This window comes from Ranitomeya imitator, chromosome 1 (genome assembly GCF_032444005.1).
Source record: "Ranitomeya imitator isolate aRanImi1 chromosome 1, aRanImi1.pri, whole genome shotgun sequence".
Taxonomy (NCBI): Eukaryota; Metazoa; Chordata; class Amphibia; order Anura; family Dendrobatidae; genus Ranitomeya; species Ranitomeya imitator.
The window spans coordinates 412,715-439,708 of record NC_091282.1 but is presented as its reverse complement, the minus strand read 5'-3'; the positions used below and the strand labels follow the sequence as shown (position 1 = coordinate 439,708).

The 26,994-nt window shown below is 49.2% G+C and overlaps 1 pseudogene; it reads left to right on the top strand.

Moving 5' to 3' along the window:
• LOC138657610 (zinc finger protein 271-like) overlaps nt 1-26,994 on the top strand; it is a 185,639-nt pseudogene that overhangs the window by 128,849 nt on the left and 29,796 nt on the right.

The following is a 26,994-nucleotide window of genomic DNA, read 5'->3' as shown; positions in this document are numbered from 1 at the left end:
ATGTCATGGTGGGATTTCCCACGCCTGCTGGTCTGAATGAGTCTATGTCCTTGGCCATTCAGATCGATCAGCGCTTGCGGGAGCGCAAAGCTGTGCACCATTTGGCGGTATTCTCTGAGCATAGGCCTGAGCCTATGCAATGTGATAGGACTTTGACCAGAGCTGAACGGCAAGAACACAGACGTCAGAATGGGCTGTGTTTTTACTGTGGTGATTCCACTCATGCTATCTCCGATTGTCCTAAGCGCACTAAGCGGTTCGCTAGGTCTGCCACCATTGGTTCGGTACAGTCTAAATTTCTTTTGTCCGTTACTCTGATTTGCTCTTTGTCGTCCTATTCTGTTATGGCATTTGTGGATTCAGGCGCTGCCCTGAATTTGATGGACTTGGAGTTTGCCAGGCGCTGTGGTTTTTTCTTGGAGCCCTTGCAGTATCCTATTCCATTGAGAGGAATTGATGCTACGCCTTTGGCCAAGAATAAGCCTCAGTACTGGACTCAATTGACCATGTGCATGGCTCCTGCACATCAGGAGGATATCCGCTTTTTGGTGTTGCATAATCTGCATGATGTGGTCGTTTTGGGGTTGCCATGGCTACAGGTCCATAATCCAGTATTGGATTGGAAATCTATGTCTGTGTCCAGCTGGGGTTGTCAAGGGGTACATGGTGATGTTCCATTGCTGTCAATTTCGCCTTCCACTCCTTCTGAAGTCCCTGAATTTTTGTCGGATTACCGGGATGTATTTGATGAGCCCAAATCCAGTGCCCTACCTCCTCATAGGGATTGCGATTGTGCTATTAATTTGATTCCTGGTAGTAAGTTTCCTAAGGGCCGACTGTTCAATTTATCTGTGCCAGAGCACGCCGCTATGCGGAGTTATATAAAGGAATCCTTGGAGAAAGGTCATATTCACCCGTCGTCATCACCGTTGGGAGCAGGGTTCTTTTTTTGTGGCCAAGAAGGATGGTTCTTTGAGACCTTGTATTGATTACCGCCTTCTTAATAAGATCACAGTCAAATTTCAGTACCCTTTGCCGCTGCTGTCTGATTTGTTTGCTCGGATTAAGGGGGCTAGTTGGTTCACCAAGATAGATCTTCGAGGGGCGTATAATCTTGTGCGTATTAAACAGGGCGATGAATGGAAAACAGCATTTAATACGCCCGAGGGCCATTTTGAGTACCTGGTTATGCCATTCGGGCTTTCTAATGCTCCATCTGTATTTCAGTCCTTTATGCATGACATCTTCCGAGAGTACCTGGATAGATTCATGATTGTATATTTGGATGATATTTTGGTCTTTTCGGATGATTGGGAGTCTCATGTAAAGTAGGTCAGAATGGTGTTCCAGGTCCTTCGTGCGAATTCCTTGTTTGTGAAGGGGCCAAAGTGTCTCTTTGGAGTTCAGAAGGTTTCATTTTTGGGTTTCATTTTTTCCCCTTCTACTATCGAGATGGACCCTGTTAAAGTTCAGGCCATTTATGATTGGACTCAGCCGACATCTGTGAAGAGCCTGCAGAAGTTCCTGGGCTTTGCTAATTTTTACCGTCGCTTCATCGCTAATTTTTCCAGTATTGCTAAACCGTTGACTGATTTGACCAAGAAAGGTGCTGATGTGGTCATTTGGTCCTCTGCGGCTGTAGAGGCTTTTCAGGAGTTGAAGCGTCGTTTTTCTTCTGCCCCTGTGTTGTGCCAGCCAGATGTTTCGCTCCCGTTTCAGGTCGAGGTTGATGCTTCTGAGATTGGAGCAGGGGCTGTTTTGTCGCAAAGAAGTTCAGATGGCTCGGTGATGAAACCATGTGCCTTCTTTTCTAGAAAGTTCTCGCCTGCTGAGCGCAATTATGATGTTGGCAATCGAGAGTTGTTGGCCATGAAGTGGGCATTCGAGGAGTGGCGACATTGGCTTGAAGGAGCCAAGCATCGCGTGGTGGTTTTGACGGATCACAAGTATTTGACTTATCTCGAGTCTGCCAAACGGTTGAATCCTAGACAGGCTCGATGGTCGCTGTTTTTCTCCCGTTTTGATTTTGTGGTTTCGTACCTTCCGGGCTCTAAGAATGTGAAGGCTGATGCCCTGTCAAGGAGTTTTGTGCCTGACTCTCCGGGTGTTCCTGAGCCGGCGGGTATTCTCAAAGAGGGGGTAATTTTGTCTGCCATCTCCCCTGATTTGCGGCGGGTGCTGCAGAAGTTTCAGGCTGATAGACCTGACCGTTGTCCAGCGGAGAAACTGTTTGTCCCTGATAGATGGACTAGTAGAGTTATCTCTGAGGTTCATTGTTCGGTGTTGGCTGGTCATCCTGGAATCTTTGGTACCAGAGATTTGGTGGCTAGATCCTTTTGGTGGCCTTCTTTGTCACGGGATGTGCGTTCTTTTGTGCAGTCCTGTGGGACTTGTGCTCGGGCTAAGCCCTGCTGTTCTCGTGCCAGTGGGTTGCTTTTGCCCTTGCCGGTCCCGAAGATGGTCCATTTGGTACCCTTGTCTAAATTGCCTTCCTCCTCTGATTTGGTGCCATTGTTTTTCCAGCATGTGGTTCGTTTGCATGGCATTCCGGAGAACATCGTCTCGGACAGAGGTTCCCAGTTTGTTTCGAGGTTTTTGCGGTCCTTTTGTGCTAAGATGGGCATTGATTTGTCTTTTTCTTCGGCTTTCCAAACCTCAGACAAATGGCCAAACCGAACGAACTAAACAGACTTTGGAAACATATCTGAGATGCTTTGTTTCTGCTGATCAGGATGATTGGGCGTCCTTCTGGCCTTTGGCTGAGTTCGCCCTTAATAATCGGGCCAGCTCGGCTACTTTAGTTTTGCCGTTTTTCTGTAATTCTGGTTTTCATCCTCGTTTCTCTTCAGGGCAGGTTGAGCCTTCGGACTGTCCTGGTGTGGATACTGTGGTGGACAGGTTGCAGCAGATTTGGACTCATGTGGTGGACAATTTGACATTGTCCCAGGAGAAGGCTCAACGTTTCGCTAACCGCCAGCGCTGTGTTGGTCCCCGACTTCGTGTTGGGGATTTGGTTTGGTTGTCATCTCGTTATGTTCCTATGAAGGTTTCCTCTCCTAAGTTTAAGCCTCGTTTCATTGGTCCGTATAAGATTTCTGAAGTTCTCAATCCGGTGTCATTTCGTTTGGCCCTTCCAGCTTCTTTTGCCATCCATAATGTGTTCCATGGGTCGTTATTGCGGAGATACGTGGCGCCTATGGTTCCCTCCGTTGATCCTCCTGCCCCGGTGTTGGTCGAGGGGGAGTTGGAGTATGTGGTGGAGAAGATTTTGGATTCTCATATTTCGAGACGGAAACTCTAGTACCTGGTCAAGTGGAAGGGTTATGGTCAGGAAGATAATTCTGCCGATCTAGTTCGTGCCTTTCATTTGGCTCATCCTAATCGGCCTGGGGGCTCTGGTGAGGGTTCGGTGACCTCTCCTCAAGGGGGGGGTACTGTTGTGAATTCTGTTATCGAACTCCCTCCTGTGGTCATGAATGGTACTTCGGCGAGTTCTGTCCATGGACTCCCTGTGACGGGGTGTACGGCAGAGCAAGAAGGGACAACAGGCCGAGGGATGATTGAACAGATTTATTATCAAGAACGCTGAAATAACACATGCAGGTAGATCTAACGAGTCCACAATTAGTCCAATGGAACAGGTTCGGGGGCACCTCCCGATAATCCTTGTGCCAGGTAACAAAGCAATAGTCCACACGAGTCCAATAGATCCCAAAACAATCTCACAAACGACGAGATATGTCCTCAGCTCAAGTCTCGCTCCGTTCGCTTCCGCAGTCCCAGATGGACATGGGGTCTTGCCTCAGCTAAGAATCCCCACTCCTTCTCCTTCAAGGATCAACTCACATCTGATCTCAAAATAAGAATGGCTTGTCTGAGCTCCTGGGATCCGCCCATAAAGGGGGGGGGTCACACCTTCTATTCAATGGTTGGATCCACCAGAAGATTCTAGACTGGTGGGCTCCAGGCAGTCTAGGCAGTATTTACATTTGACTAGCTACCTGCTGTGAGGAGGAATGGCTATTCTTTCCCTAGTGGTGTGGACAAAGCTTAATTACATTATAGCTCAGGGCTGCAAGTATTGGGGGAAGGAGACAGGTTAGTTACATACACCCCATGACATTGCAAAATGTACAGTAAATACAACGAAAGAGAAGTCGCATCACATCATGACATTTATACAAAATACAGGACAGGGAAAAAAGTACAGATCATGACACTCCCTCTGGTGGCTGTGAGTGGAGCTGCTGCTTCTGAGGTTCCTTCCACAGGTGACGTAGTTAATTCTTTGGCTGGCTGCTCTATTTAACTCCACTCAGATCGTTACTCCATGCCAGCTGTCAATGTTCTTGTACTGGTTCAGTTCGCTCTTGGATCTTTCGGGTGACCTGTCTACTCCAGCAGAAACTAAGTCCCTGCTAGTTTATTATTTGTTCTTTGTTTTCTTGTCCAGCTTGCTATCATGATTTTGCCTTGCTAGCTGGAAGCTCTGGGATGCAGAGTGGCACCTCCGCACCGTGAGTCGGTGCTGAGTTCTTTTTGCACACTCTGCGTGGTCTTTTTGTAGTTTTTTTGTGCTGACCGCAAAGATACCTTTTCTATCCTCAGTCTGTTTAGTAAGTCTGGCCTCCCTTTGCTGAAACTTGTTTCATTCCTGTGTTTGTGACTTTCATCTTAACTCACAGTCAATATTTGTGGGGGGCTGCCTTTTCCTTTGGGGAATTTCTCTGAGGCAAGGTAGGCTTTATTTTCTAACTCTAGGGCTAGTTAGCTCTTAGGCTGTGAAGAGGCGTCTAGGCAGAGTTAGGTACGCTCCACGGCTATTTCTAGTGTGTGTGATAGGATTAGGGATTGCAGTCAGCAGAGCTCCCACTTCCCAGAGCTTGTTCTGTGTTAGTTTAACCATCAGGTCGTTCCGGGTGCTCCTAACCACCAGGTCCATAACATTTACCCTCCCGTCATACAGTGTGTGATATTCTGGCTTCACTTGGATTTCTCTTTTATTCCTCCTTATTTCTGCTTCTCCTCACACACTTCCCCCAGACAAGTGCTCCCTGTCCTCCATTACATCACATGGCCACATTTCCTGTCAGTTTCTATAGAATATGGCGGCTTTTCCATGGATGTATTGTTTTCACTTCATCCTCCCTCAGAAATGTGCTCCCTGTCCTCCATTACACAGAGCTTCCTGTCATCCTCAGTGTGGTCGGCCATGTTATTCGGTGTGCACTGCTGCTCTCACTGTCCTTTGTGGTCTGGCAGTTATTCATCCCCTCTCTCTACTTCTAATCACATTTCGCCCTCAGACAGAAACTCTCAGTTCCTCTCTCTACCACAACGTCTCTCAAAATGGCCGCAGACTCTACATTGACAATCATGTTTATTGGATTCGCTGCCACGTACCAGGATGTCTGCAGATTTTTTAACACCCAAAATTCGCAACAAGCTGCGTTTTGGGAGCACATGACAAATCCTGATGCATCCTGATCCTGATGCAATTGCAGGTCCATGTGTCCCTATGTCAAGTGTAGAGATGCAATCTGAACCACGTAGTATATTGGCTAGCCACGTAGTATATTGGCTAGTCACGTAGTATATTGCGCAGCCACGTAGTATATTGCCCAGTTACATAGTATATTGCGCAGCCACGTAGTATATTGCCAAGTGACGCAGTATACAGCACAGAGCCACATAGTATATTGCACAGCGACGTAGTATACAGCACAGAGCCACATAGTATATTGCACAGCGACGTAGTATACAGCACAGAGCCACATAGTATATTGCACAGCGATGTAGTATACAGCACAGAGCCACTTAGTATATTGCCCAGCCACGTAGTATATTGCCCAGTCACGTAGTATATTGCCCAGTCACGTAGTATATTGCCCAGCTACGTAGTATATTGCCCAGCTACGTAGTATATTGCCCAGCCACGTAGTATATTGCCCAGTCACGTAGTATATTGCCCAGTCACGTAGTATATTGCCCAGCTACGTAGTATATTGCCCAGCTACGTAGTATATTGCCCAGCCACGTAGTATATTGCCCAGTCACGTAGTATATTGCCCAGTCACGTAGTATATTGCCCAGCTACGTAGTATATTGCCCAGTCAGGTTTGTCACAGGTTAAAAAATAAATATATACTCACCTTTCCGAGGGCACCTTGTAGTCCACGGCAGCTTCCGGTCCCAGGGCTGGTATGAGTGCAGGACCTGTGATGACGTCGCGGTCACATGACCGTGACATCATGGCAGGTCCTTCTCCCATAGCATCTTTGCCACCGAAACCTGCAACGGAAGATGGCGGCCGGCACGAGCGACTACGGAGGGTGAGTATAGCAGGTTGTTTTTTTAAAATTATTTTTAACATTACATTTTTTACTATTGATGCCGCATAGGCAGCGTCAATAGTAAAAAGTTGGTCACACAGGGTTAATAGCGGCGGTAACGGAGTGCGTTACCCGCGGCATAACGTGGTCCGTTACCACCGGCATTGACCCTGTGTTAGCAGGGAGTATGTGGGCGACAGGCACTGACTGCGGGGAGTAAGGAGCGGCCATTTTTTTCCGGACTGTGCCCGTCGCTGATTGGTTGCGGCAGCCATGACAGTCAGCTGGCGAGACCAATCAGCGAATGAATAACCGTGACAGAAAGAAAGAAGGACAGACGGAAGTGACCCTTAGACAATTATAAAGTATATATCAGTATATAATGCCATGGATGAGGCCAGTAAAGAATATCTTTATGTGGGATTAAGGTAGCTCAAATCCTGACTCCAGCACTGACTGAAGGATGGTGGAACACTAAAGGTACCGTCACACTAAGCGACGCTGCAGCGATACCGACAATGATCCGGATCGCTGCAGCGTCGCTGTTTGGTCGCTGGAGCGCTGTCACACAGACCGCTCTCCAGCGACCAACGATCCCGAGGTCCCCGGGTAACCAGGGTAAATATCGGGTTACTAAGCGCGGCCCTGTGCTTAGTTACCCGATGTTTACCCTGGTTACCAGCGAAGACATCGCTGAATCGGTGTCACACACGCTGATTCAGCGATGTCAGCGGGACGTCCAGCGACGAAACAAAGTTCTGGACTTTCTTCCCCGACCAGCGATATCACAGCAGGGGCCAGATCGCTGCTGCCTGTCACACTGGACGATATCGCTAGCGAGGACGCTGCAACGTCACGGATCGCTAGCGATATCGTCTAGTGTGACGGTACCTTAATCCTTGCAGTCTGGGGGCACTTAAGGGTTAACAGTCCACAGCTCCCTCTCTCCTCACTGCTCCTCCCACAGGAGTCACAGTCACTTCACTACCCTGAATCTGATAAGCTGCACCAGCAGGGAAGAAAGAAAAAGACTCGGCTCACTCACACTGCAGAGCCCACTCAGCCCACTCCTTTCCTTCACAGCAGGGAGCCGGCTCTTTGTGTCGGATCGTTCACGAACGACACATCACTAATTCCGGTGAGATTACAGGGGGTTTGGTGGAGTTCTGGGGCTTGTGGTGAATCTGTGAGAGGAGAGCGTGGGGGGTGAGGAGAGCGTGGGGGGTGAGGAGAGCGTGCGGTGAGAGGAGAGCGTGGGGGGTGAGGAGAGCGTGCGGTGTGGGGAGAGCGTGCGGTGAGAGGGGAGAGTGCGGTGAGAGGAGAGCGTGCGGTGAGAGGAGAGCGTGGGGGGTGAGGAGAGCGTGCGGTGTGGGGAGAGCGTGCGGTGAGAGGAGAGCGTGGGGGGTGAGGAGAGCGTGCGGTGTGGGGAGAGCGTGCGGTGAGAGGAGAGCGTGGGGGGTGAGGAGAGCGTGCGGTGAGAGGAGAGCGTGGGGGGTGAGGAGAGCGTGCGGTGTGGGGAGAGCGTGCGGTGAGAGGAGAGCGTGCGGTGAGAGGAGAGTGCGGTGAGAGGAGAGCGTGCGGTGAGAGGAGAGCGTGCGGTGAGAGGAGAGCGTGCGGTGTGGGGAGAGCGTGCGGTGAGAGGAGAGCGTGCGGTGTGGGGAGAGCGTGCGGTGAGAGGAGAGCGTGCGGTGTGAGGAGAGCGTGCGGTGAGAGGAGAGCGTGCGGTGTGAGGAGAGCGTGCGGTGTGGGGAGAGCGTGCGGTGAGAGGAGAGCGTGCGGTGAGAGGAGAGCGTGGGGGGTGAGGAGAGCGTGGGGGGGTGAGGAGAGCGTGCGGTGAGGGGAACGTGCGGTGTGGGGAGAGCGTGCGGTGAGAGGAGAGCGTGCGGTGAGAGGAGAGCGTGCGGTGTGGGGAGAGCGTGCGGTGTGGGGAGAGCGGGGGTGATGAGAGCGTGCGGTGTGGGGAGAGCGTGCGGTGTGGGGAGAGCGGGGGGTGATGAGAGCGTGCGGTGTGGGGAGAGCGTGCGGTGAGAGGAGAGCGTGCGGCGAGAGGAGAGCGGGGGGTGATGAGAGCGTGCGGTGAGGGGAGAGCGTGCGGTGTGGGGAGAGCGTGAGGGGAGAGCGTGCGGCGTGAGGGGAGAGCGTGCGGCGAGAGGAGAGCGTGTGGTGTGGGGAGAGCGTGCGGCGAGAGGAGAGCGTGCGGTGTGGGGAGAGCGTGCGGCGAGAGGAGCGTGCGGTGAGGGGAGAGCGTGCGGTGTGAGGAGAGCGTGCGGTGAGGGGAGAGCGTGTGGTGTGGGGAGAGCGTGAGAGGAGAGCGTGCGGTGAGATCAGAGCTGCTCCTGAGGCTCCTCAGTGTGGGGGATGTTAACCCCTTAGTGACGGAGCCAATTTGCTACTTAACCCCTTCACTCCCGGAGCTTTTTCCGTGTTCGGTTTTCGCTCCCTCCTTCCCAGAGACATAACTCTTGTTTTTCCGTCACTGCGGCCATGTTGGGGCTTATTGTTTGCGGGACGAGTTGGACTTTTGAACGACGTTGGTTTTACCGTGTCGTCGTGTAACAGAAAGTAGGAAACAAATTCCAAGTGCGGTGAAATTGTAAAATAACTGCAATTCCACAACTGTTTTTTGAGTTTTTTCTCCACGTTCACTAGATGGTAAATCTGAGCGGCCGTTGTGATTCTCCAGGTCATTACGAGGTCACAGACACCAAACTTGTCCGGGATCTTTATTATCTAAGTGGTGGAAAGAATCCAAATGTTACTAAAAACCAAAGATTGCGCCATTTTCCAATACCTGCAGCGTCTCCATTTATCGTGACCTCGGGTCGGTGAAGGATTATTTTTTTGCGCGCTGAGCTGACGTTTTATTGATACCACTTTTGTGCAGATACGATCTTTTGATCGCCCGTTATTACATTTTAATGAAATGTCGCAGCGACCACAAAAACGTAATTCTGGCGTTTTCATTTTTTTCTCACTACGCCGTTTAGCGATCAGGTTAATGCTTTTTTTTATTGATCGGGCGATTCTGAACACAGCGATACCAAAGATGTGTATATTTGATTTTTTTATTGTTTTATTTTTAATGGGGCGAACGGGAGGTGATTTGAACTTTTATATATACCGTATTTTCCGGCGTATAAGACGACCCCCCCAACTTTTCCAGTTAAACTATAAAATCTTAAAAATCGGGGATCTTCTTATACGCCGTATGTCATCTTATACGGCCGGTGACTAATGTGCCTTTTTTTGGGGGGGGGAGTGGTCCTGATGACGGAGGGGGCGTCTCACAGGGAAGTGTGAGTATGCCCCATTACCTCATATTATAGCTGCAGCGTCAGCGTGGGGTGCTGGGGAGCAGCGGCGGCGGCTGCTCCTTTGTGCCGCGTGGGTGCTGTGGGGCGGCGGTTCCTTTTGGTACAGCGTCGTGGCTCTGTGCTGTGGGGCGGCAGCGGGGGCGGCAGTGGCAGCGTATCTTCAGGGAGAGTCAGTCGGGGCTCCTCCGGCATCTCCTGAAATCCCGGAGGCGCCGGCAGCTCCATTGCTGCGATGCGGTGGCCTCCGGGAAAATGGCCGCTGGGGGTGGCGCAGGCTCAGATTCAGATCTCGTCCCAAGATCTCGGGAGATGAGATCTGAATCTGAGTCTGCGCCACCCCCAGCGGCCATTTTCCCGGAGGCCACCGCATCGCAGCAATGGAGCTGCCGGCGCCTCCGGGATTTCGGGAGATGCCGGAGGAGCCCCGACTGACTCTCCCTGAAGATACGCCGCCGCTGCCGCCCCACAGCACAGAGCCACGACACTGTACCAAAAGGAACCGCCGCCCCATAGCACCCACGCGGCACAAAGGAGCAGCCGCCGCTCCTCAGCACCCCACGCTGACGCTGCAGCTATAATATGAGGTAATGGGGCATACTCACACTTCCCTGTGAGACGCCCCCTCCGTCATCGGGACCACTACCCCCCACCCACCATAGATACCCGGCGTATAAGACGACCCCCGACTTTTAAGAAGATTTTCAGGGGTTAAAAAGTCGTCTTATACGCCGGAAAATACGGTATATGTTTTTATTGTTTTTTTTTTTCATATTTTTAAAAACTTTTTTTTTTAACTTTTGTCATGCTTCAATATCCTTAATGGGAAGCTAGAAGCAGGCACAACCTGATCGGCTCTGCTACGTCGAGGTGATGCTCCGATCGCTCCTGTGTAGCTGAATTACAGGGGGCGCTCACAGCATTCCGGCATCAACAATCCTAGAGGTCTCCAGGAGATCTCTGGTTGTCATGCCGACGATCATGTGACGGGAGTCAGCGACCAGATGACCAGAAGCGCTTGCTCAGTGTTTGACAGCAGCATGTAGCTAGTTAATAGCGGCGGGTGCATCGTGATTCCACCCGTGCCTATTGGGGGCAGAACAGCTGACATGTCCCGACTTTGATGCCGGCTCCCCGCCGGAGCCCACCTCAGAGGGAGACATACTAACATCACCGCACTATTCCCACATGTCTACCCACCGGAGCCCACCTCAGAGGGAGACATACTGACATCACCGCACTATTCCCACATGTCTACCCACCGGAGCCCACCTCAGAGGGAGACATACTGACATCACCGCACTATTCCCACATGTCTACCCACCGGAGCCCACCTCAGAGGGAGACATACTGACATCACCGCACTATTCCCACATGTCTACCCACCGGAGCCCACCTCAGAGGGAGACATACTGACATCAGCGCACTATTCCTACATGTCTACCCACCGGAGCCCACCTCAGATGGAGACATACTGACATCACCGCACTATTCCCACATGTCTACCCACCGGAGCCCACCTCAGAGGGAGACATACTGACATCAGCGCACTATTCCCACATGTCTACCCACCGGAGCCCACCTCAGAGGGAGACATACTGACATCACCGCACTATTCCCACATGTCTACCCACCGGAGCCCACCTCAGAGGGAGACATACTGACATCAGTGTACTATTCTCACATGTCTACCCACCGGAGCCCACCTCAGAGGGAGACATACTGACATCAGTGCACTATTCCCACATGTCTACCCACCGGAGCCCACCTCAGAGGGAGACATACTGACATCACCGCACTATTCCCACATGTCTACCCACCGGAGCCCACCTCAGAGGGAGACATACTGACATCACCGCACTATTCCCACATGTCTACCCACCGGAGCTCACCTCAGAGGGAGATATACTGACATCAGTGCACTATTCCCACATGTCTACCCACCGGAGCCCACCTCAGAGGGAGACATACTGACATCACCGCACTATTCCCACATGTCTACCCACCGGAGCCCACCTCAGAGGGAGACATACTGACATCAGCGCACTATTCCCACATGTCTACCCACCGGAGCCCACCTCAGAGGGAGACATACTGACATCAGTGCACTATTCCCACATGTCTACCCACCGGAGCTCACCTCAGAGGAAGACATACTGACATCACTGCACTATTCCCACATGTCTACCCACCGGAGCCCACCTCAGAGGGAGACATACTGACATCACCGCACTATTCCCACATGTCTACCCACCGGAGCCCACCTCAGAGGGAGACATACTGACATCACCGCACTATTCCCACATGTCTACCCACCGGAGCCCACCTCAGAGGGAGACATACTGACATCAGTGCACTATTCCCACATGTCTACCCCCCGGAGCCCACCTCAGAGGGAGACATACTGACATCAGTGCACTATTCCCACATGTCTACCCACCGGAGCCCACCTCAGAGGGAGACATGCTGACATCACCGCACTATTCCCACATGTCTACCCACCGGAGCCCACCTCAGAGGGAGACATACTGACATCACCGCACTATTCCCACATGTCTACCCACCGGAGCCCACCTCAGAGGGAGACATACTGACATCACCGCACTATTCCCACATGTCTACCCACCGGAGCCCACCTCAGAGGGAGACATACTGACATCGCCGCACTATTCCCACATGTCTACCCACCGGAGCTCACCTCAGAGGGAGACATACTGACATCACTGCACTATTCCCACAGGGCGTTAAACTAGAAGAAGAGGGGACGGGAAGAAAAACATTAGACTCGAACAAAGACGACCCAGGAAAACATACTCTGAAGGGAGGTAAGAACATTTCTAAAACAATCCACAGTGAGGAGATTGGAACAAAACAAAATCCTCTAAACTGCATGCTCGCAAACGCCAGAAGCCTGACAAACAAGATGGAAGAACTAGAAGCAGAAATATCTACAGGTAACTTTGACATAGTGGGAATAACCGAGACATGGTTAGATGAAAGCTATGACTGGGCAGTCAACTTACAGGGTTACAGTCTGTTTAGAAAGGATCGTAAAAATCGGAGAGGAGGAGGGGTTTGTCTCTATGTAAAGTCTTGTCTAAAGTCCACTTTAAGGGAGGATATTAGCGAAGGGAATGAGGATGTCGAGTCCATATGGGTTGAAATTCATGGAGGGAAAAATGGTAACAAAATTCTCATTGGGGTCTGTTACAAACCCCCAAATATAACAGAAAGCATGGAAAGTCTACTTCTAAAGCAGATAGATGAAGCTGCAACCCATAATGAGGTCCTGGTTATGGGGGACTTTAACTACCCGGATATTAACTGGGAAACAGAAACCTGTGAAACCCATAAAGGCAACAGGTTTCTGCTAATAACCAAGAAAAATTATCTTTCACAATTGGTGCAGAATCCAACCAGAGGAGCAGCACTTTTAGACCTAATACTATCTAATAGACCTGACAGAATAACAAATCTGCAGGTGGTCGGGCATTTAGGAAATAGCGACCACAATATTGTGCAGTTTCACCTGTCTTTCACTAGGGGGACTTGTCAGGGAGTCACAAAAACATTGAACTTTAGGAAGGCAAAGTTTGAACAGCTTAGAGATGCCCTTAATCTGGTAGACTGGGACAATATCCTCAGAAATAAGAATACAGATAATAAATGGGAAATGTTTAAGAACATCCTAAATAGGCAGTGTAAGCGGTTTATACCTTGTGGGAATAAAAGGACTAGAAATAGGAAAAACCCAATGTGGCTAAACAAAGAAGTAAGACAGGCAATTAACAGTAAAAAGAAAGCATTTGCACTACTAAAGCAGGATGGCACCATTGAAGCTCTAAAAAACTATAGGGAGAAAAATACTTTATCTAAAAAACTAATTAAAGCTGCCAAAAAGGAAACAGAGAAGCACATTGCTAAGGAGAGTAAAACTAATCCCAAACTGTTCTTCAACTATATCAATAGTAAAAGAATAAAAACTGAAAATGTAGGCCCCTTAAAAAATAGTGAGGAAAGAATGGTTGTAGATGACGAGGAAAAAGCTAACATATTAAACACCTTCTTCTCCACGGTATTCACGGTGGAAAATGAAATGCTAGGTGAAATCCCAAGAAACAATGAAAACCCTATATTAAGGGTCACCAATCTAACCCAAGAAGAGGTGCGAAACCGGCTAAATAAGATTAAAATAGATAAATCTCCGGTTCCGGATGGCATACACCCACGAGTACTAAGAGAACTAAGTAATGTAATAGATAAACCATTATTTCTTATTTTTAGGGACTCTATAGCGACAGGGTCTGTTCCGCAGGATTGGCGCATAGCAAATGTGGTGCCAATATTCAAAAAGGGCTCTAAAAGTGAACCTGGAAATTATAGGCCAGTAAGTCTAACCTCTATTGTTGGTAAAATATTTGAAGGGTTTCTGAGGGATGTTATTCTGGATTATCTCAATGAGAATAACTGTTTAACTCCATATCAGCATGGGTTTATGAGAAATCGCTCCTGTCAAACCAATCTAATCAGTTTTTATGAAGAGGTAAGCTATAGGCTGGACCACGGTGAGTCATTGGACGTGGTATATCTCGATTTTTCCAAAGCGTTTGATACCGTGCCGCACAAGAGGTTGGTACACAAAATGAGAATGCTTGGTCTGGGGGAAAATGTGTGTAAATGGGTTAGTAACTGGCTTAGTGATAGAAAGCAGAGGGTGGTTATAAATGGTATAGTCTCTAACTGGGTCGCTGTGACCAGTGGGGTACCGCAGGGGTCAGTATTGGGACCTGTTCTCTTCAACATATTCATTAATGATCTGGTAAAAGGTTTACACAGTAAAATATCGATATTTGCAGATGATACAAAACTATGTAAAGCAGTTAATACAAGAGAAGATAGTATTCTGCTACAGATGGATCTGGATAAGTTGGAAACTTGGGCTGAAAGGTGGCAGATGAGGTTTAACAATGATAAATGTAAGGTTATACACATGGGAAGAGGGAATCAATATCACCATTACACACTGAACGGGAAACCACTGGGTAAATCTGACAGGGAGAAGGACTTGGGGATCCTAGTTAATGATAAACTTACCTGGAGCAGCCAGTGCCAGGCAGCAGCTGCCAAGGCAAACAGGATCATGGGGTGCATTAAAAGAGGTCTGGATACACATGATGAGAGCATTATACTGCCTCTGTACAAATCCCTAGTTAGACCGCACATGGAGTACTGTGTCCAGTTTTGGGCACCGGTGCTCAGGAAGGATATAATGGAACTAGAGAGAGTACAAAGGAGGGCAACAAAATTAATAAAGGGGATGGGAGAACTACAATACCCAGATAGATTAGCGAAATTAGGATTATTTAGTCTAGAAAAAAGACGACTGAGGGGCGATCTAATAACCATGTATAAGTATATAAGGGGACAATACAAATATCTCGCTGAGGATCTGTTTATACCAAGGAAGGTGACGGGCACAAGGGGGCATTCTTTGCGTCTGGAGGAGAGAAGGTTTTTCCACCAACATAGAAGAGGATTCTTTACTGTTAGGGCAGTGAGAATCTGGAATTGCTTGCCTGAGGAGGTGGTGATGGCGAACTCAGTCGAGGGGTTCAAGAGAGGCCTGGATGTCTTCCTGGAGCAGAACAATATTGTATCATACAATTATTAGGTTCTGTAGAAGGACGTAGATCTGGGTATTTATTATGATGGAATATAGGCTGAACTGGATGGACAAATGTCTTTTTTCGGCCTTACTAACTATGTTACTATGTTACTATGTTACCCACCGGAGCCCACTTCAGAGGGAGACATACTGACATCAGTGCACTATTCCCACATGTCTACCCTCCGGAGCCCACCTCAGAGGGAGACATACTGACATCGCCGCACTATTCCCACATGTCTACATTGACACAATTTTGGAAACACATTTTTTTTTGTTAGGGAGTTATAAGAGTTAAAAGTTGATCAGCAATTTCTCATTTTTACACCATTTTTTTTTAGGGACCACGTCTCATTTGAAGTCACTTTGAGGGGTCTATATGATAGAAAATACCCAAGTGTGACCCCATTCTAAAAACTGCACCCCTCAAGGTGCTCAAAACCACATTCAAGAAGTTTATTAACCCTTCTGGTGGTTCACAGGAACTGAAACAATGTGGAAGGAAAAAATTAACATTTCACTTTTTTAAAAACCTTTCACTTCAGAACCATTTTTTTTTTATTTTCATAAGGGTAGAAAGAGAAAATGAGCTACAATAGTTGTTGTCCTATTTGTCCTGAGTACGCTGATACCCCATGTGTGGGGGTAAACTACTGTTTGGGCACACGGGAGAGCTCGGGAGAGAAGGAGCGCCGTTTTACTTCTTCAACGCACAATTTGCTGGAATTGAGATCGGACGCCATGTCGCGTTTGCAGACCCCTGATGTGCCTAAACAGTGGAAACCCCCATTTATAACTGAAACCCTAATCCAAACACACCCCTAAAGGGAAAATGGAAATAAATACATTTTTTTGAATTTTATAATTTTTCCCTTACTAAGGGGGAGATAAAGGGGGGTTTATTTACTATATTTTTATTTTGATTACTGTGATAGACCCTATCATAGTGATCAAAATGAACCAATAAGAAAAATCTATTGTTGCCAGGTGCCGACCGGCAGATCTCGGCGGGGGTACTGCACATGTGCTCGCCATTTACTTCCCGGAAAAAGATGCCGGCGGATGTGAGGGGACGCAGAAACATCGGGGGCGGGGGACACAGAACCGGGGGACCCTATTTCTCTCTCTTCTGATGTGCGATCACAGAGGAACAGAGGAGAGAGAAATTAACCCCTTTCTGACCTCGGACGGGATAGTACATACGAGGTCAGATCCCCTGCTTTGATGCAGGGCTCCGCGGTGAGCCCGCATCAAAGCTGGGACATGTCAGCTGTTTTGAACAGCTGACATGTGCCCGTAATAGGCGCGGGCAGATCGCGATTCTATTAACTATTTAAATGCCGCTGTCAAACACAGACAGCGGCATTTAAGTACCGCTTTCGGCCGGGCGGCCGGAAATGACGTCATCGCCGACTCCCGTCACATGATCGGGGGTCGGCGATGCGTCAGGATGGTAACCATAGAGGTCCTAGAGACCTCTATGGTTACTGACCACCGGTGGCTGTGAGCGCCACCTTGTGGTCGGCGCTCACAGCACACCTCCATTTCTGCTACATAGCAGCGATCAGCAGATCGCTGCTATGTAGCAGAGCCGATCGTGCTGTGCCTGCTTCTAGCCTCCCATGGAGGTTATTGAAGCATGGTAAAAGTAAAAAAAAAAAAGTTAAAAAAAATGTGAAAAAAATAAAAAAAAATATAAAAGTTTAAATCACCCCCCTTCGCCCCAATCAAAATAAATCAATAAAAAAAAAATCAAATCTACACATATTTGGTATCGCAGCGCTCAGAATCGCCCGATCTATCAAAAAAAAGCATTAACCTGATCGCTAAACGGCGTAGCGAGAAAAAAATTCGAAACGCCAGAATTACGTTTTTTAGGTCGCCGCGACATTGCATTAAAATGCAATAACGGGCGATCAAAAGAACGTATCTGCACCAAAATGCTATAATTAAAAACGTCATCTCGGCACGCAAAAAATAAGCCCTCAACCGACCCCAGATCACGAAAAATGGAGACGCTACAAGTATCGGAAAATGGCGCAATTTTGTTTTTTTTTTTTAGCAAAGTTTGGAATTTTTTTTCACCACTTGGATAAAAAATAACCTAGACATGTTAGGTGTCTATGAACTCGTACTGACCTGGAGAATCATAATGACAGCTCAGTTTTAGCATTTAGTGAACCTAGCAAAAAAGCCAAACAAAAAACAAGTGTGGGATTGCACTTTTTTTGCAATTTCACCGCACTTGGAATTTTTTTCCCGTTTTCTAGTACACGACATGCTAAAACCAATCATGTCGTTCAAAAGTAGAACTCGTCCCGCAAAAAATAAGCCCTCACATGGCTAAATTGACGGAAAAATACAAAAGTTATGGCTCTGGGAAGGAGAGGAGTGAAAAACGAACACGGAAAAATGAAAAATCCCAAGGTCATGAAGGGGTTAAATGGAAAATCAGACTTTTTTTCTGCAATCACCATTATACGGTTAATAACGTCGATCGAAACACTGGAGTGAGTAAAAACTGACCAGAATCATGTTCTCTGTACCCCCTGCAGCCAAGACCCCGGAGAAATTCCGACTCTGGGGGGCGCTATACACTTTTTCCTGTGGTTTAAGTACCCTTAACTGCCACCGTTAAAAGGCGTATCGGCAGTCGTTAAGGGGTTCATGTTCTGGTAAATATTGATACTGTGATTATTATTAGACAATTCCATCTCCCTCTATATCTCTGATAATTCTGTATTCTAAGTGTTATTGATAAGAGCAGTAACTCCGGGCGCGGTCTCTATATAGAGGGGTCTGTGGGGGGGAGTTGTGTTTGTGTAGTGGAAACCTGTATGGAAAGTTTAGGAGCTCAGGAGGTGTCACATGTTACATGTTACGGAACCACTCAGCACCCAGAATATGTTGTGCAGTTATATATATGTATAATAGGTTCCATGTGAGATGCATCAGACCACAGGCTGCGCCCCTGGGCAGAGGGGACACGATATTCCCCTTCTGTCCTCTCCCACCTTTGTAATTCCCACAGTAAATATCGGCAGGCTCCGGCCACCTGCGGCTATTGTAATGTATGTCTGGCCTGCCACTTTTCTATTGGCCTGCCCTGTGTATCTGTTTGATATATTCTGTGTCCTGTGAGTAAAGTGTTGTCAGACTGGAAATACGTGGAGAAGCAGTGATCTTTTATATGAGCCCATGTAACCAAGCAATTCCAGCCAGTGTCCTTCATTCAGACTCCAGCCAAAGCAGAGTGGACCTCCTGAACCACGGGGTGGTACTGAAAGAGGTGCCCCAGCTTGTAGACCCCGTTACATCACACATTTACCAGTTATGATCACATCAGACAGTGGATGGATCGGAGACGAGCGCTCACAAGCCGCGTCTGTCCGTGTCCAATCCTCGTCTGGTCTCAGGTCACAAGTCTTTATTACAGAGATGAGAGAGGGAGGAATGGCTTCTTACATCACATTACCTGAGGGAGAAGAGATTTACGGTGGGAAATTCTTATCAGACCAGTTCTTCCCAGATTACTATACTCAGAGACAAAGTATAACACCCAGACCCTCTATATAGAGACATCATTTACCACCTTGCTATTCACAAGTACTGGTAATGTAAGAAGCCATTCCTCCCACTCTCTCCTCTCTGTGCTGTAATAAAGACTTGTGACCGGGATCTGAGACCAGACAAGGATTGGACACGGACAGACACCGGCTCTGTGTATTTTCTTGCCTCCGATGCATCGTGATTATTTTTTTTCATTTTTAATGTGGAGCAATAATGGCAGATTGGCGATCGCTTGTATCTCAGCTGAAATTACCTTATTTTTCAGACCATAAGACGCACCTAGGTTTTAGAGGAGGAAATTAGGGGGAAAAAAATGTTGTCAATTCTGTATTTAATATCACTATCCTGGTATAAATGGCCCCCTCATCCCTATCCTGGTATGCATGGCCCCCTCTTCCCTATCCTGATATGCATGGCCCCCTCATCCCTATCCTGGTATACATGGCCCCCTCATCCCTATCCTGGTATGCATGGCCCCCTCATCCCTATCCTGGTATACATGGCTCCCTCATGCCTATCCTGATATGCATGGCCCCTCATCCCTATCCTGGTATGCATGGCCCCCTCATCCCTATCCTGGTATGCATGGCTTCTCATCCCTATCCTGGTATACATGGCCCCCTCATCCCTATCCTGGTATACATGGCCCCCTCATCCCTATCCTGGTATCCATGGCCCCTCATCCCTATCCTGGTATGCATGGCCCCCTCACCCCTATCCTGATATGCATGGCCCCCTCATCCCTATCCTGATATTCATGGCTCCTCATCCCTATCCTGATATGCATGGCCCCCTCATCCCTATCCTGATATGCATGGCCCCCTCATCCCTATCCTGGTATGCATGGCCCCCTCACCCCTATCCTGATATGCATAGCCCCCTCATCCCTATCCTCGTATACATGGCCTCCTCATCCCTATCCTGATAGGCATGGCCCCCTCATCCCCATCCTGGTATGCATGGCCCCCTCCTCCCTATCCTTGTATACATGGCCCCCTCATCCCTATCCTGGTATGCATGGCTCCTCATCCCTATCCTGGTATGCATGGCCCCCTCATCCCTATCCTTGTATGCATGGCCCCCTCATCCCTATCCTGGTATGCATGGCCCCTCATCCCGATCCTGGTATGCATGGCACCCTCATCCCTATCCTGGTATGCATGGCCCCCTCATCCCTATCCTTGTATGCATGGCCCCCTCATCCCTATCCTGGTATGCATGGCTCCTCATCCCTATCCTGGTATGCATGGCTCCTCATCCCCATCCTGGTATACATGGCCCCCTCATCCCCTATCCTGATATGCATGGCCCCCTCATCCCTATCCTGATAAGCATGGCTCCTCATCCCTATCCTGATATGCATGGCCCCCTCATCCCGATCCTGGTATGCATGGCCCCCTCATCCCCATCCTGGTATGCATGGCTCCTCATCCCCATCCTGGTATATATGGCCCCCTCATCCCTATCCTGATATGCATGGCCCCCTCATCCCTATCCTGATATGCATGGCCCCCTCATCCCTATCCTGATATGCATGGCCCCCTCATCCCTATCCTGATATGCATGGCCCCCTCATCCCTATCCTGGTATGCATGGCTCCTCATCCCCATCCTGGTATGCATGGCTCCTCATCCCTATCCTGATATGCATGGCCCCCTCATCCCTATCCTGATATGCATGGCCCCCTCATCCCTATCCTGATATGCATGGCCCCCTCATCCCTATCCTGATATGCATGGCCCCCTCATCCCTATCCTGATATGCATGGCCCCCTCATCCCTATCCTGGTATGCATGGCCCCCTCATCCCTATCCTGGTATGCATGGCTCCTCATCCCCATCCTGGTATGCATGGCTCCTCATCCCTATCCTGATATGCATGGCCCCCTCATCCCTATCCTGGTATATATGGCTCCTCATCCCCATCCTGGTATGCATGGCTCCTCATCCCTATCCTGATATGCATGGCCCCCTCATCCCTATCCTGGTATACATGGCTCCTCATCCCCATCCTGGTATGCATGGCCCCCTCATCCCTATCCTGATATGCATGGCCCCCTCATCCCTATCCTGGTATGCATGGCTCCTCATCCCCATCCTGGTATGCATGGCTCCTCATCCCTATCCTGATATGCATGGCCCCCTCATCCCTATCCTGGTATATATGGCTCCTCATCCATATCCTGGTGTACAGTCATGGCCAAAAGTATTAACACCCCAGCAATTCTGTCAGATAATACTCAGTTTCTTCCAGAAAATGATTGCAAACACAAATTCTTTATCTTCATTTAATTTGTCTTATATGAAAAACACAAAAAGAATTGTCCTAAAGCCAAATTGGATATAATTCCACACCAAACATAAAAAAGGGGTGGACAAAAGTATTGGCACTGTTCAAAAAAATCATGTGATGCTTCTGTAATTAGTGTAATTAACAGCACCTGTAACTTACCTGTGGCACCTAACAGGTGTTGGCAATAACTAAATCACACTTGCAGCCAGTTGACATGGATTAAAGTTGACTCAACCTCTGTCCTGTGTCCTTGTGTGCACCACATTGAGCATGGAGAAAAGAAAGAAGACCAAAGAACTGTCTGAGGACTTGAGAAACCAAATTGTGAGGAAGCATGAGCAATCTCAAGGCTACAAGTCCATCTCCAAAGACCTGAATGTTCCTGTGTCTACCGTGCGCAGTGTCATCAAGAAGTTTACAGCCCATGGCACTGTGGCTAACCTCCCTAGATGTGGACGGAAAAGAAAAATTGACAAGAGATTTCAACGCAAGATTGTGTGGATGTTGGATAAAGAACCTCGACTAACATCCAAACAAGTTCAAGCTGCCCTGCAGTCCGAGGGTACAAGAGTGTCAACCCGTACTTTCCGTCGGCATCTGAATGAGAAGGGACTGTATGGTAGGAGACCCAGGAAGACCCCACTTCTTACCCCGAGACATAAAAAAAGCCAGGCTGGAGTTTGCCAAAACTCACCTGAAAAAGCCTAAAACGTTTTGGAAGAATGTTCTCTGGTCAGATGAGACAAAAGTAGAGCTTTTTGGGCAAAGGCATCAACATAGAGTTTACAGGAGAAAAAAGAGGCATTCAAAGAAAAGAACACGGTCCCTACAGTCAAACATGGTGGAGGTTCCCTGATGTTTTGGGGTTGCTTTGCTGCCTCTGGCACTGGACTGCTTGACCGTGTGCATGGCGTTATGAAGTCTGAAGACTACCAACAAATTTTGCAGCATAATGTAGGGCCCAGTGTGAGAAAGCTGGGTCTCCTCAGAGGTCATGGGTCTTCCAGCAGGACAATGACCCAAAACACACTTCAAAAAGCACTAGAAAATGGTTTGAGAGAAAGCACTGGAGACTTCTAAGGTGGCCAGCAATGAGTCCAGACCTGGATCCCATAGAACACCTGTGGAGAGATCTAAAAATGACAGTTTGGAGAAGGCACCCTTCAAATATCAGGGACCTGGAGCAGTTTGCCAAAGAAGAACGGTCTAAAATTCCAGCAGAGCATTGTAAGAAGCTCATTGATGGTTACCGGAAGCGGTTGGTCGCAGTTATTTTGGCTAAAGGTTGTGCAACCAAGTATTAGGCTGAGGGTGCCAATACTTTTGTCTGGCCCATTTTTGGAGTTTCGTGCGAAATGATCAATGTTTTGCTCTTTTGTGTTTTTTTCATTTAAGACAAATTAAATGAAGATAATAATACCAAAGAATTTGTGTTTGCAATCATTTTCAGGAAGAAACGGAGTATTATCTGACAGAATTGCAAGGGTGTTAATACTTTTGGCCATGACTGTACATGTCTCCTCATCTCGGTCCTGGTATGCATGGCCTCATCCTTATCCTGGCCCCATCAGAAAAAATTAAAAAACCAAACCATTACGCTTCCTTCCTCCGCTTCCTACTCCGTTGCCAGCAGCTTATTAGTGCTTGTAAGAAGCACATGTCAGGGATGTCACAAGCAGAGCATGGCTGCCGGAATACTCACCGGGACTGTACATCGCAGAGAGCAGCGAGTATTCATTGCTCTTCAGTAGCGCGCAGTGTCAGCCGGAGCCTTCCTGCTGCTGCCGGCGGCGGTCACGTCCCTGCCATTACAAGCATTAAGCAGCTTCTGGCACCGGAGCAGGACGCTGCGAGGGAGCGCCTGGAAGATAAGTGTAATGGGTTTTTTTGTTAATCTTTTCTGATGGGGCCATGCATGCCAGGACCGGGATGGGACTAATCGTACCAGAATAAGGATGGGACCAATAATACCAGGACCGGGATTAGACCAATCATACCAGGATGCCAAAAAGAAATGAATATTCATTGCCCTCCACGCCCATGGGCATGGAATGCAGTGAATATTAATTTCTCTCTAGCAACGGGCACAGGAGTTAGCCGCATCTGCTGGCTCCTGCCTCTGTGACCCTCTGCTCTGCCGAAACCGCTCCCTACCTCCCCACCACAGCCAGAGCCGGTAGATCCGGACTGTAAAACGAACTCCACATTTTTCTCCACTTTTTGGGAGGAAAAAAGTGCATCTTATAGTCATAAAAATACGGTAGCTCTCCTTGGAAGGGACTATAACAACAGGGATGTACAGCAGCACCTCATCTCACAGCCTCCACTGGTGGTGTAGTTACCACGGTGACCGTCCTCTGCTAGAGGTCTAGTTACCACGGTGACGATCTTCTGCCTACGAGGCTGATGATGAGCGGTCAGATCGGCGGAGGAGGCCGTGGAGGAGTTTTGTGGCTTTTCCTCCAGATTCCTCCTGATAAATGTTGATATTTGGCAGAATTTAGTGATTGTCGTTCTCTCGTCCCCTGTGATTTCCATCTTCTCCTTCATCATGAAGACGCCGGCAGGACGAGATCCCTCCAGCTGATCCAGTGCTCATCCCTCCTCCTCCTGAATGACCCCGAGGATGGACGAGGACAGTGATGAGACCACCAGAAGATTATTCCACTTCGCCCTGGAGATCGTCTCCCTGCTGAGCGGAGAGGTAACTCCTCTACATTTCTATCAGCTTTATTGTGTTCTGTGACAAGTCCGACATCGGAATAGAGAGAAGGATTCTTTACTGTAAGAGCAGTGATTGTGTGGAGCTCTCTGCCCGGAGGAGTTGTCATGGGGATTCCCTATAAGAGCTGTAGAGGGGCCGGGATGTCTGTCCGGGGGGCAATAATATTCCCGGTTATGGCCCCAGATTACTGGAGACGGTTATTGATCCCGGGATTTCTACTGATTGTCAGATCTGGAGTCGGGAAGGAATCTTCTCCCTAAGTGTCTCTCTCCATACACAGGATTACACAATAGTGAGGAAGACACCGGGGGGCGGTGTGACTCCCATCATCCATCTCCAGGAGTCAGGAGGGCGGAGCCCCATCACAGAGCCTCCCCCGCACTCCCTGCTACATGAGAGGAACAAGAAGATCCTGGAGCTCAGCAACAAGATGATTGAGCTGCTGAGCGGAGAGGTGACTGCTGGGAGATTATACAGCACTGGAGGATTCTGGGTGATGAGCGGAGAGGTGACTGCTGGGAGATTATACAGCACTGGAGGATTCTGGGTGATGAGCGGAGAGGAGACTGCTGGGAGATTATACAGCACTGGAGGATTCTGGGTGATGAGCGGAGAGGTGACTGCTGGGACATTATACAGCACTGGAGGATTCTGGGTGATGAGCGGAGAGGTGACTGCTGGGAGATTATACAGCACTGGAGGATTCTGGGTGATGAGCGGAGAGGTGACTGCTGGGACATTATACAGGACTGGAGGATTCTGGGTGATGTGCGGAGAGGTGACTGCTGGGACATTATACAGGACTGGAGGATTCTGGGTGATGAGCGGAGAGGTGACTGCTGGGAGATTATACAGCACTGGAGGATTCTGGGTGATGAGCGGAGAGGTGACTGCTGGGAGATTATACAGCACTGGAGGATTCTGGGTGATGAGCGGAGAGGAGACTGCTGGGAGATTATACAGGACTGGAGGATTCTGGGTGATGAGCGGAGAGGAGACTGCTGGGAGATTATACAGCACTGGAGGATTCTGGGTGATGAGCGGAGAGGTGACTGCTGGGAGATTATACAGGACTGGAGGATTCTGGGTGATGAGCGGAGAGGTGACTGCTGGGACATTATACAGGACTGGAGGATTCTGGGTGATGAGCGGAGAGGTGACTGCTGGGAGATTATACAGGACTGGAGGATTCTGGGTGATGAGCGGAGAGGTGACTGCTGGGACATTATACAGGACTGTAGGATTCTGGGTGATGAGCGGAGAGGTGACTGCTGGGACATTATACAGCACTGGAGGATTCTGGGTGATGAGCCGAGAGGTGACTGCTGGGACATTATACAGCACTGGAGGATTCTGGGTGATGAGCGGAGAGGTGACTGCTGGGACATTATACAGCACTGGAGGATTCTGGGTGATGAGGGGAGAGGTGACTGCTGGGACATTATACAGCACTGGAGGATTCTGGGTGATGAGCGGAGAGGTGACTGCTGGGACATTATACAGGACTGGAGGATTCTGGGTGATGAGCGGAGAGGTGACTGCTGGGAGATTATACAGCACTGGAGGATTCTGGGTGATGAGCGGAGAGGTGACTGCTGGGAGATTATACAGGACTGGAGGATTCTGGGTGATGAGCGGAGAGGTGACTGCTGGGACATTATACAGGACTGTAGGATTCTGGGTGATGAGCGGAGAGGTGACTGCTGGGACATTATACAGGACTGGAGGATTCTGGGTGATGAGCGGAGAGGTGACTGCTGGGACATTATACAGCACTGGAGGATTCTGGGTGATGAGCCGAGAGGTGACTGCTGGGACATTATACAGCACTGGAGGTTTCTGGGTGATGAGTGGAGAGGTGACTGCTGGGACATTATACAGGACTGTAGGATTCTGGGTGATGAGCGGAGAGGTGACTGCTGGGACATTATACAGCACTGGAGGATTCTGGGTGATGAGCCGAGAGGTGACTGCTGGGACATTATACAGCACTGGAGGATTCTGGGTGATGTGCGGAGAGGTGGCTGCTGGGAGATTATACAGCACTGGAGGATTCTGGGTGATGTGCGGAGAGGTGACTGCTGGGACATTATACAGCACTGGAGGATTCTGGGTGATGAGCCGAGAGGTGACTGCTGGGACATTATACAGCACTGGAGGATTCTGGGTGATGTGCGGAGAGGTGGCTGCTGGGAGATTATACAGCACTGGAGGATTCTGGGTGATGTGCGGAGAGGTGACTGCTGGGACATTATACAGCACTGGAGGATTCTGGGTGATGAGCCGAGAGGTGACTGCTGGGACATTATACAGCACTGGAGGATTCTGGGTGATGAGCCGAGAGGTGACTGCTGGGACATTATACAGCACTGGAGGATTCTGGGTGATGAGCCGAGAGGTGACTGCTGGGACATTATACAGCACTGGAGGATTCTGGGTGATGTGCGGAGAGGTGGCTGCTGGGACATTATACAGCACTGGAGGATTCTGGGTGATGAGCGGAGAGGTGACTGCTGGGACATTATACAGGACTGGAGGATTCTGGGTGATGAGGGGAGAGGTGACTGCTGGGACATTATACAGCACTGGAGGATTCTGGGTGATGAGCGGAGAGGTGACTGCTGGGACATTATACAGGACTGGAGGATTCTGGGTGATGAGCGGAGAGGTGACTGCTGGGACATTATACAGCACTGGAGGATTCTGGGTGATGAGCGGAGAGGTGACTGCTGGGATATTATACAGCACTGGAGGATTCTGGGTGATGAGGGGAGAGGTGACTGCTGGGACATTATACAGGACTGGAGGATTCTGGGTGATGAGCGGAGAGGAGACTGCTGGGACATTATACAGCACTGGAGGATTCTGGGTGATGAGCGGAGAGGTGACTGCTGGGAGATTATACAGGACTGGAGGATTCTGGGTGATGAGCGGAGAGGAGACTGCTGGGACATTATACAGCACTGGAGGATTCTGGGTGATGAGCGGAGAGGTGACTGCTGGGAGATTATACAGCACTGGAGGATTCTGGGTGATGAGCGGAGAGGTGACTGCTGGGAGATTATACAGCACTGGAGGATTCTGGGTGATGAGGGGAGA